This window comes from Harmonia axyridis, chromosome 1, assembly GCF_914767665.1.
Source record: "Harmonia axyridis chromosome 1, icHarAxyr1.1, whole genome shotgun sequence".
Lineage (NCBI taxonomy): Eukaryota > Metazoa > Arthropoda > Insecta > Coleoptera > Coccinellidae > Harmonia > Harmonia axyridis.
Window position 1 is genome coordinate 34,523,877 of NC_059501.1, and position 11,763 is coordinate 34,535,639.

Genomic DNA, 11,763 nt, shown 5'->3' on the forward strand with positions numbered 1-11,763 from the left:
TATTGGTCAGGGGCAAATCTTGTGCTGAATGCGGCCCTGCCTAATATTTCCATAACGCAATAGCAGATATGAATTCAGTTGATATATGTCAAATTGGTCATCCAGGTGGATCCTAATCAATATCATAAGAGTTCAAGTGAACTGATCCAGCTTTCGAATTTGATAATATATTTGACATATGTACTACCTACTAAATTCCTATTTGAATATTCAGTATTTCATATGATTATTAATTATTTTCAGAACTCTCCTTCGCGGTTTTTATAATGTATTATTACCTTTTCTGATCATCAGGATATCACATTATCACAACAGAGAAATATCAAATTATTTATTTCAAGCAACGCACAAATACACACACCCATAGCACAGAACAAGAACAAAAAACCAATTCCTATGAATTTCAATCTGGATGATATAAAACAACACACTCCTCTGAAATAACCGAACATCTAGTATGTTCCATGGGAAAAAGGAATAATAATGAATGTAGATTTCGTTTCTATGTTGAATTTATGTGGGTTTTGTTAAGCTAACTACTGCTCGTAATTATCGCTTATTTTCACCTGCATCTAGCATTGTTTGTTTTCCTATTTAGCGCTAAGAATATTATCGATACCTGTTACCAGTTCTGTATGTAAACTTCTTGTCTTGAACTGATTTGAGGTGAAATACATTAAGGCAAACCTCGTGTAAAAGTACTCTTTCAACATTCTTCACCGATTACTAGAACATGCACAACAGAAATGAGAAGGTGCCCCATTTTCACTAAGAATATCTTAAAAAATAAACAAAAATGTTCCCGAATATGAAAATAGGTATAATGCATCTTTCAGAAATTTTAATAACTTACAAGAGGGAGAACAGGTTTGCCCTCATTCAACATTCAAGCCACCTATATTTAAACGAAGGCATTATTTTTTGATATAGTAAATCGCAAATAGCTTCATAATGAAAAAATCATAGTCGAGTTTATCGATGTACTAAAAATAAATCATAATGATGATGAATTGAATGATTGCTTTCTCTCATTTGTACTTCATTGACCTCTTTCTCATTTTTTAAGTTTTTTATGTACTGAAATCGTCCTAGGAGATGTTGTCAGATTATTTGCTTCATTTAAAATGATGAATCATTTATATCCTTTGTAACCAATTCAGGTGATGTTCAAATCAAATTAGAAATGGTTATTCATAAACAATGTGCATGTGAAAAACGAAATGTGTCTGGTCAACCTCCATGTTCTTTTGTTGTTATTAAATATTAGTACATCGCAGCTAAATCAGCAATACGACTACTGGAATAACTGCCATAGTCGATAACATTAATGCATTTCCATTTTCTGTTTTTATAGGTAACCATTATAAAATAAGTGATCATCATCTTTTGTAGTAGGTATAAACTTGGTAGATAAATATATTAAGGATATGTTGTATATTATTGAACCTTGCATAGGTGTTATAAGTAGATGTTTATCCACCTCTTGTCATAACTATACAAAGGCATCTTATTTTGTTCGTTCCTGCATTCTTCAACCTTCAAATATCAGAAATTTTGACGATATTCCATCAAGAATGATGGAATATTCATCGTCATCCCTTATCTCATTTAAAAAAAAACAATTTCCAGTAAGAATTTAATTCTATTCTATGAAAAATTCAAATCTAAGGGATATTAGAATAGTGACAAAATTATTCTTCGTTATTTGTTAAACAGACAACAATTTTTTGGTCATAGTGTAGCTTCAGTGATTTTTCATTATAACAGATTGCATGTCAATGAAGTCTACAATGTATTTAAATGGTTGTTGTCATCAAACATGGCGAAAAGAAAGAGTGATAGGGTGCATTGGAGCTTATCGTTGAGATATCTATCTAAAATTAATTAATTAATTAACAGGGGAGATGTGTTAACAAATGTTATTGGAGGAATTCTTGAACTTTTACTTTCATTGCGGAGAGTTATTTACATTTCTTGTTTTCTTCATTTCTTCTTCAGAGAAAACTGTTAAATTATTGTTCATTTTTAATGCTACTTTGCTTCTGAAATGTTTCCTCAGATACTTATCCTCAATATCTTTAGATATTCGATATTCCACTAAAGTTTGTCAATGTTATAATTTTGTGCAATCTCATCTTTCATAAAAATCCACAAGTTGACTTGACCAATAAAATTAGAATAGCCGTGGGGGGCACAATAGACCATGAGGAATGGAACCCCCTTTAATCTTAATCTAATCTGAAAAAAAACAATAAAATTCAGGGTACTGCCCTGAAAAAACAGTCAACTTCATTTTATTCATTATAAACTGACCACTCCAAAAAAAAAAACGGAGTTGAAGTTTAAGCTTAACTTTACTTTCAACGTGACATTATTTTCTAAAACCAACAGACAGTAGACAAAGACCAATAATCTTTGTTGAGGACATCAAAGACCAATCTGTGAATACAAATATATATGTTTATGTACAGAAGGCTGTGGTGGTTTGAAGATTGGAGCTCTTATTAGCAATTACTAGCTCAGACATCTCAAAAGATATGGCAAACTCACGAACGAACATTTGTTGTACTCGAGGCTCGACTCCAGGTTTGTAGGAATTGAAGTAACTCTAGTCACATATCGTTGTTGAAACGGCATCAATCACAAATAAAGAATCCTGAGACAACTTCAATCTTGAGTATTTTAAAAAGTTCACTGTGAACTCGAAATATGCACAATTAATTCTTTCAAATATAGTAACATATTTTGCAATATATGTATTTAAAAAAATAAAGTACAGATTTAATATCCTTGAGGAAGTCTATGAATTCCGGTTTATATTTCCAAAAGCAATCTAGTATTTCTAGTCATTCCAGAGGAAAAACTTGACTCAACATTTCAATAGGAATATGTTAAGGAATAAAATGTTGAATAAGACCTAAATCTGTATTCAGTATCCACTAAGTAGTTATGTTTCCTTATGTAATGAAGTAGGTATAAAATAATAAGACATGATTGCTTAGTTGCATTTCGTATGCCATTGTAAGCTTATCAGAGATAAATATTTACTGTTTACAGAATTTCATCGGGATAACATTTGTACATACTGGGAATGGTGTATGATCCAACTTTGCAGCAATAAATTGAGTATTTTTAGAATTTTTACTAATCTCAACATAAGTCATCGTGCTGCAGTACATGGAAATAAGACGATATGGTATTTGTTTTATTAATGAGTGAAAGGTTCCTACTGCATTTTAATACAACTGTAAACGCTTGGATGGTGATTTCCAATTAGTTGGATGGCGAGTGAATAAATCAAAATTGTATATTCCTTGAATACCAGCAAATAACAGTTGTTCGAGTGCTCAAGATTTCTTTGAAAAATCTATGGAAATGTCTCAAAAACCTGGAAGAACAGAACAATTTCTTCTCTGAAATCAATTTTCAAAGTAGGTTGCTAGATTTAATATCAGAATTTCCACCTATGATGATAAAGATGGACTGAACCATACGTTTCTCAATAAAACATCTAATTTACTTTTTTGAAGAAAATTAAATTTGCTACAATATGAGACTAGAACCAACTTTGTGAAATCAAATAGTTACCAAGATACAGACCTCCAAAAATTGGTATATTTTTCTAAAAAAAAGCGATCCATCTAGGGGTATAGCAACCGATTTTCAGAGGAATTTTTCCTGAATTGATTTATGAAAGTTAATAGTTTAGTCTCAAAATTCTTTATCTCCTAAAACGGCTTATCATTAGAAATATTCACCAAAAGAAATACTCATTAACAATTGTAATAGCCAGCTTCATGGTTGAAAGGATATTCAATCGTGCATAGTATTCATATTGAATAAAAATATTTTGAATATTAGCACCCCTTTGTATAGTCAGCCATATTTTATTGAAGGTGGTCGAATAGGGTGAATTTTCAATTTATTTTTCATAGTCTATATTTCACAAAATGATTCTAAAAATTATGAGATTTTTCTATCGATTCCAGGGATTTTATTCGAGTAATAACAATATAAATTAGTCATTGTGGCATCGAAATAATTGATTTCTCGATAATAACGATATTAGCTACCATTAAATGCGATGCCAATATACAGTATGTTCTACATTCTGTGCAGCCAACTTTCAATAGATATCTATCTATTCTAGGGCCTCATTACATCAGAAATTACTAGTGAGCAGAACCTGAATGACTACTTATTCCGAGGATATCAAAGCAAATAAAAAATTTATTATCGCAACAATTTTAAAGGTACTGTAATAAGGAAACCGTTATTTTTCAAACTAACAGCAATCGTTTAAATGTCGATGCTATTCAACTCAATTTCATTTTTTTAGATTATACGTCAATGACAAATGTAAGCCTAAGAACCATCAACAGGTTTGCTAGTTACGATATTTGTGAAATGAAAAGAAATATGCATAGGGTTCCGAAAACATTTCTAATCGTAATTTTCCTAGAATAAGTATATGAGCTTGTTAGATAATTTAAGAAACTTTCGGGGAAAAAAGGCAGAAAGTCAGCTTACAGGGGTGAATTTTTTTATCGCTAAGTACAAATTTAGGAGTGTCATTTATTATTCAGTTCGTTTATAGTTCTTCATTTTGTCAATACATCTCATTTTTTCAATGGATGATTGAATAAGCATTTTTACTTCAATTTCGCGTTGCAAATTATATTTCAAATGCCAAATCTATCAAAATGTTAAATACAGCTTACAATGAACTTCCAAAACAAGTACCTACGTACATACATGTGATTGGAAGCTGCAATCAAAAGCGGTGAAAGATATATGTGTTCTGTGGCATTTAATGAAACAAATTTGTCGAAAATAAGAAGACCATTTTGAACAAATTTCTGGCCAAAAACTCAATAAACCTCATCAAAAAACCACCGTATTTCCTTATTTGGGCTGCACTCGGATTTTTTATATTTCTTAAACACAGATCATTACTTTTGGATATTCGTTTTCAGTCGATAGGATTATTGGTATGCGATGATAAGAGATATAAAAACGAATTCATGGTTAGTACGGAAATCGATCTTTGAAAATGCGTTAAAAATGTACAGGGTATCTCAAATTCGGTGCTCACCGTGTGCATCTCGAGAATTATAAGAAAAAATCTTCAACGACCCCCGATTTCTTTTTTCGAAATATATAATGAGATATCGAAAACCAGACCATAGATATCATTGATTCGTTCTCGAATTACAGGGCGTTTCTGTAAAATGACTGTTTCAAATATTTCGCTATATTTAGGTTTCCCTTCGAGATATTTGAAAAATTGTGCAATTGTGCAACATTTTCTTCAGTAATTTTCATAGAATCTTAGAAATTAATTACCGTTTTAGGAATATAGAACCGAGTTGGTGTTTTTCGAATGCGATATTCTACATTTTTCTTCGTAGTATTTCAGCAATGGACACGAAATGAATTAATTCCTGAATAAATGAAAAATTTTTATATATATATCTAAGGTCTCCCATTTCAAGAATTGATTTGAAAATTCAATATCTCTGAAAGATTGATAACATTTTCGAAAAACCGGTAACGGGATGCTTTTCGAGAAATCTGCGTTGAAATGTGTAAGATGTTCCATTTAAAAAACACCTACTCTAAAATGGTATAACTAATTTTTATGATCAGTTAGGAGTATTATCCAAAGCATAAAAATTCCTGAAAAAAAGTTTTAGAGTTTTTTGAATATCTCAAACAGAAACAGAAATATAGAGAAATATTTGAAAGTCATTTTTCAGAAAAGCCTTTTAACTCGAGGACGAATCAAGATATTTAGTATCTGCTTTCTGATATGTTATTATTTCGAAAAAAGAGATCGTGGTCCTTAAAGATTTTTTTCTCTAAGTATTAGGTATAGTTCTCTAGATACTTTCATTTCAGTGACTATCGAAGTGGAAACACTCTGTATATTGGTGAATGAATCGTTTTTTGGTGACGCCGGAGCAAGTCTATTATTTTTCGAAAACTCTTCTCTCAAGATATACAATAAACTTCTCAAACATAATTCTGTTTCATCGACCAATTCCCACTACTTTTATTGACCAAGCCTAGTAGTATGATGTTTTCATAGAACATTAATTCCAGGGGGCTGAAGGTCGATAGCCATTTGATCAGTTTTCTTTATCAATCAAAATAGTTATTATTTTTATTATTAATTTCAGGAGAACTATACGATTAGAAATATTTTTATAGTTCATAGATATATTTGTTCCATATGAAAAAATGATTTACCGTCAATGTACTCGTGTTTTCATCTACCATTAACTTTAACAAGTGACATTGTATTTGACATACCTACTTGGGGTACGATAAGGACGATAGGATATCACTAAAAAATTCTTTCCTGTTTGTGAAAAACTTAATTGTAATGGGACTTATTCAAATGAATTTTGTATTGATATTATTCGTATGTTATCTATATGTGCATATTCCAGCAATTTGAAATTTGTGTAGTTCTTACTGAAAGTACTCATAATTCTCGTTCTGAACTCTATCAGGGAATTTGACCCACTTTCAGTGACCAGTAAAGTAAAAGGCACCTTCCAATGAATTTTATGGAAGATAAGTACCATAGGTAGGAAAGTTCCTTTATCTTGATACCAGATAATCTGAAGGTGATGTGAATTATCTGAAGATGATTCGTATCCAAGAATAAAAATAATTAGGGGTGCAATAATATCGAATTTTTACGATCTACAAGAGTAATGAAAACAAGGTAAAAATATCTTGAACATGATTGTTTCGACTCAGAAATTTAAGTATCGGGACAATATATACATTTATTACGCAGTCGAAGTGTACAACTTTAGAAAATTCTTTGAAGTTATTAATGAAAAAAAAAATTTTTTGGACTTTGCTAATTTCCCAAAATCAAAATTCAAGAGAAAAGAATTTTTATGATGAGTTTACTCGAAGGTAGTCTTCAATCCTCTCATTTATGATCCTTGCTTTTTTGAACGCTCCTTGACAGAACAAATCACTCCACCATTTCATCATAATGTGTGTAGTTTTAAAATTTTGAACCGAGAGTGATCTCAAATTATAAAGTTCGACGCACTAATAATCAATCCGTCCTCAAATTCGATTATGCTCGTCTTTCTGCTGTATGATTTGTTTTCCTAATAATTTCAAAACTGCGAAGTCGAACGAAATGAAAATTTTCATTCGGATATAAAATAAAAATTTCAAGCTGATTCCATCATCAGAAACATATTAAATTCAGAAGAATATTATAAAAGAAATACGCCATTGCCTATTACTAAAAATGAAACAATACACGCTTCAAAAACGCATTGAAATTATTAAAATTCGCTACAAAAATGGTGGAAATTTTGCAGTTCACAAAACTAAAGCACTCTTGGGTCGGCGTGAAGCATCTTCTCGACCGGCAATAGTGAAACTGGTGGAAAATTTGAGCTATTGAGACAAGTTAGTGACCGTGTTCGTCGTTCAAACGCAACTGAGAATATTGGTGCTGTAGCGGTGAATGGGTTGCGCTACCGAGCTATAATTAATATTTTTTTATAGCCGGAATTGGAAGATATTGATATAGAGACGGCACTACGTGCCACACAAGCAACGAAACAATCGTAATTTTGGACTAAAACTTGTGATTTGACACCTTTAGGCTTTTTTCTTGGGGGTCCACGTGAAATATGCCATTGGTGTATGCCAATACTCCACAATCAATTCAAGATCAGATGGAATTTGTGAAGTTTTCGAGGACATACAGCCACAAATGTGCGCATAAATCTTGTAAAATTTCATAAAATAATAATAATTATAGCATACTTTTCTCTTCACAATGAAGTACCTAAATGTTCATTGGTTTCTCCCAAAAAAAACTCGTCTTTTTCTGTTAAAATCAAAATGGAACCTCTTATTGGAAAACCCTTTATATTCATTTTTTAGCAGCCAGGTGCTGAAATTTCGAAAAAAGTTTTTATTATACCTTGCAAGGTTTTCTTATAAAATTCAGGATAAGCACTCAGTCAGTAATTGCAATTGTTGTTGTAAAACATTTTTTGATGTGTCATCGACAGGATGTAGCCTAGATATTTTTGGGTGAATATCATGTACGTCACTATTTTTTCCTGGAATAGACATGCGATTTTTGATCAAATTTTAATAAATACTTATAATCCCGCGATTCTCCAAAAATGTGATCAGTTTCAAAGATATTGAATAAAGGAACTATGGATCTAGCAGAAAGTCACTTTGGAGTCTTAGTTGAGTTTTTCATTAAGTGTCGCCAAGCTTTCGGCCTGAACCTAATATATTGTGTGCAGTCAGGTGAAAACATAATCACCAGAGTCAAAAGATCTTCCTGATCTTAAAATTAAAAGATAAAGGTAATATTCCAAGTCAAAACATTTTTTCGAAATGAATCGAGGCAAAACAATGATTCTGGTCGGTAAAATTACTCAATTTTGTAAAGTAGCTTCACCTCTAACTTGTTCCACATGAATCCGGGAAAAATCACCAGTTGATATAGGTGCCTAATAAGCTCCCTTATTTCAATTGGGACTGCTTAAGTTGGAGTTAGAGATCTAATACATAGATTTTGACATTACTTTTATAATTTCCTAGCTAATTCTTAGAATTTATAGAATTCACATATATAACTCAATCAAGGACAAAAATAAATGATTAGGAATTGGTGAGAATAAAGCTTGGTTGGTGAGTGATCTTTCTGAAGTACCTATTCAATGAAACGTGAACTAACCATTCTTTTAATCTTGAGTTTAAATGTTGGTAGGATCTGAAAATTTAATTACAAGTCTCAAATACACATTCTCTGAAGATAATAAACCTTATCATTGTTTGAATTGTGATAAATTGAATGAAATGTTACCCAACTCCTCATAAACAACTACGAGCAAATATCGTAAAGCCAATATAATATCCCTATCAACATAGCACACATTAGATTTCCACAGTCACAATCAGTATTTTTTCTCATCTCAGTACCTACTTAAGTAATACAAATTTTCGACGAAATTATATTCCAAAAAAACGAAAAGAATTCATTTCAATTTAAGATTTTAAAATCGCTCGAATTGATCGAGTTAATTATAATAACAGGAGGTGTCATTTCGGAGAATTGAATAAAATCATCCATAAAGGGGCATTTTTTTTCAAATTTTTTTAAAGATTCGTTTTCGTTAAGAAATAGATTTCACAAGTAGAATCGATTTTATAATTTTATACGAAAAAAGAGAGTGAAATTTTTAAAACAAGTGGGAATAATAGATCAATTAATTAAATTGAATTTCAGCGATTTTACAGATATAAGATGATATGTTTATTTTTTATTTCATAACAAACTTTTTGATAATTCACGAAAGATGATCCAATAGTTCATTTACGATTAATCTACAGTTCACACGATTTTTTATATAGAACATGTAAAAAACTACATTTTGTTCTGCTAATTCATTATGGATTCGTTATGATTTCAATAAAACATTTTCATTCTTAAATTTCGAGTATAAAATCTAAAAATTAATTGGGAAAATTATGAACTAGTAGTAATCTCTTAGCTTGATAAATCCGATTAATTTATTCAAAAGGACAAAATCCACACAACAAAGGAAAACCATTTATTGTAAATTCAAGTGAAAATCATGAAATTTGAATTCTTCTTTCGGTAATTCTCAAATGATTTGGAAAACATTTTTTAGGGAAATATTTCGACATATCGGGAGTTGAGAATGAGATTTGAACCTACATAATAATAAAAATTGGAGAGGTTTTTCGAATTGAAAGTGTAGGGCAATATTCTTTTCTTTAAATATGGAAACAGAGGAACCGAAATATATTTTGTAAAAGCATTGCAGTATATTGAATTGATAACCTAAAAATCATTGGGAAATTACCTATAATTAATACTATATTTCTTGGAAAATCTGCAATGATAGTATGTACCTGTATTTCTGTCTTCTTTATCGTAGAAAATGATACTTATTCAAAAGTATATGATTGATATTCTTAATCCAATCGCCAACAAATTTTATGTTCACAATCGTGCTATTTCAAATTTGACGCACAATGTATATTGTTTATGACATATTGTACACATTTATTGCAGTTATTTCCGAATTCAATGTATTTCAGAACACGTTTCCCAACGTGCAGGACAATAATTTCATTCAGACTCGCGATATCGAGAAACGTAAGCATATGTAATTCTCAGAAAAACAATCACTTTTTCTATGAAAAACTCATTCGAGAGAATTCAAATCAATAGGAGTACAAGGTAGTAGGTTTTGGATTGAAAAAAAATTTAAATATGATGGGGGGGTTTCTTTCTGTGTAAAAATTATTTTTTTTTAGGTGTATTTTAGTTTTTACCTATAAATTGTAGGAGTAGTTCTCCGATAATTGCTGTAATAATTTGGGATGCAAATTCTTCTGAGAATTCATACGAAATCCGCATGCGTTTTATTATTGATTTTTATAAGAAATCAATAGTTCAAAATGGATCGAGAACTATTACTTTTAAGAGGATCCTGAGCAAAGATCTGATCATGTGGGGGAGGATCAGATAATAAAATAATATTATATAATAATATATAATAATTCAAGGGAAATTAAATTGAAATTAAAAAAATTTGGAAAAGGAGAGTACTGCATGTAATTTATGAAATTGTTCAATTGGAATTAGTATTAAAAAATATTCGTGCTATCTCGAGATATATAAAAATAAGATTTGATTGAAAAAAACACAACTATGTTGGTATAGCAACTTTGCAAAATTAGAACCGAATTCTCCTCGGGATACGAATTATGAAAATTACCTTCTCGAAATCCGCAGCACCCATAATTCTATGAACTTCACTGTCGTAGAAAATTTTTTTCACCTGTACCGTTGAAATACACACCTGTGTGGTCACTCCACGACACGTAGCTGTGTCGATGCATAAGTACTCCCTCGTGATGTCATATCTTATCAACTAAGCACCTGTAGTAGTGGGAAATTCAGGTGTCCCATCAGAATAGGAGCAGTATGAAATGTGGAAAAGTAGGGAAATATCCCAGGATCACTAGCAATACCGACTTACACACTAGCGATACTCTTCGGGTTTCTCGAGCTTACAATTCTCTTTCTGATTTAGGAGCTTTTTAATATATCATAATATAAACAGGAACGTTCTAGCTGTTGTTTTACATAAAGTGTTATGTATTTTTTTAGTAATATGTAAAGAGCGTATGTTAATCTTAATTTAATGTTCTTTTCGCTCATTCTCCGATCAGATCATCATTTATACCTAACAATTTCTGTAACTTTCGAATTTTTAAACGGGAACTGCAGATTTGATCGAGATGATTAATAATAATAATAAATTCATTTGTCAAATGTATACAGAATATATAATACACATACCTACAGTGACACGTTTTATGAATTTTCAGAACGATTAAGTTAATTAATAATCACAAAACTATAACCGCTAGACATTTTGGCGCCCCGGAAAAATAAAATTTCGCCGCCCTGATTTGCTTTTTTTATCTGGATTTTCTTCGAAGGATCCTCTGTTGTTCTTTCCAGGCATTTTTTCAATGTCATATAAAATAGTATCATAATTTACGTAACAAGTCCGGAAAATAGGGTTTTTTTGGACGAATAGACAAAATTCCAGGACTCGCTTACGCTCGTCCTGGAAGTCTGTGAGTCCAAAAAAACCATTTTCGGGCGTGTTGCGTACAATATTTTTTCGGCAACCATGTAAAATAACACTA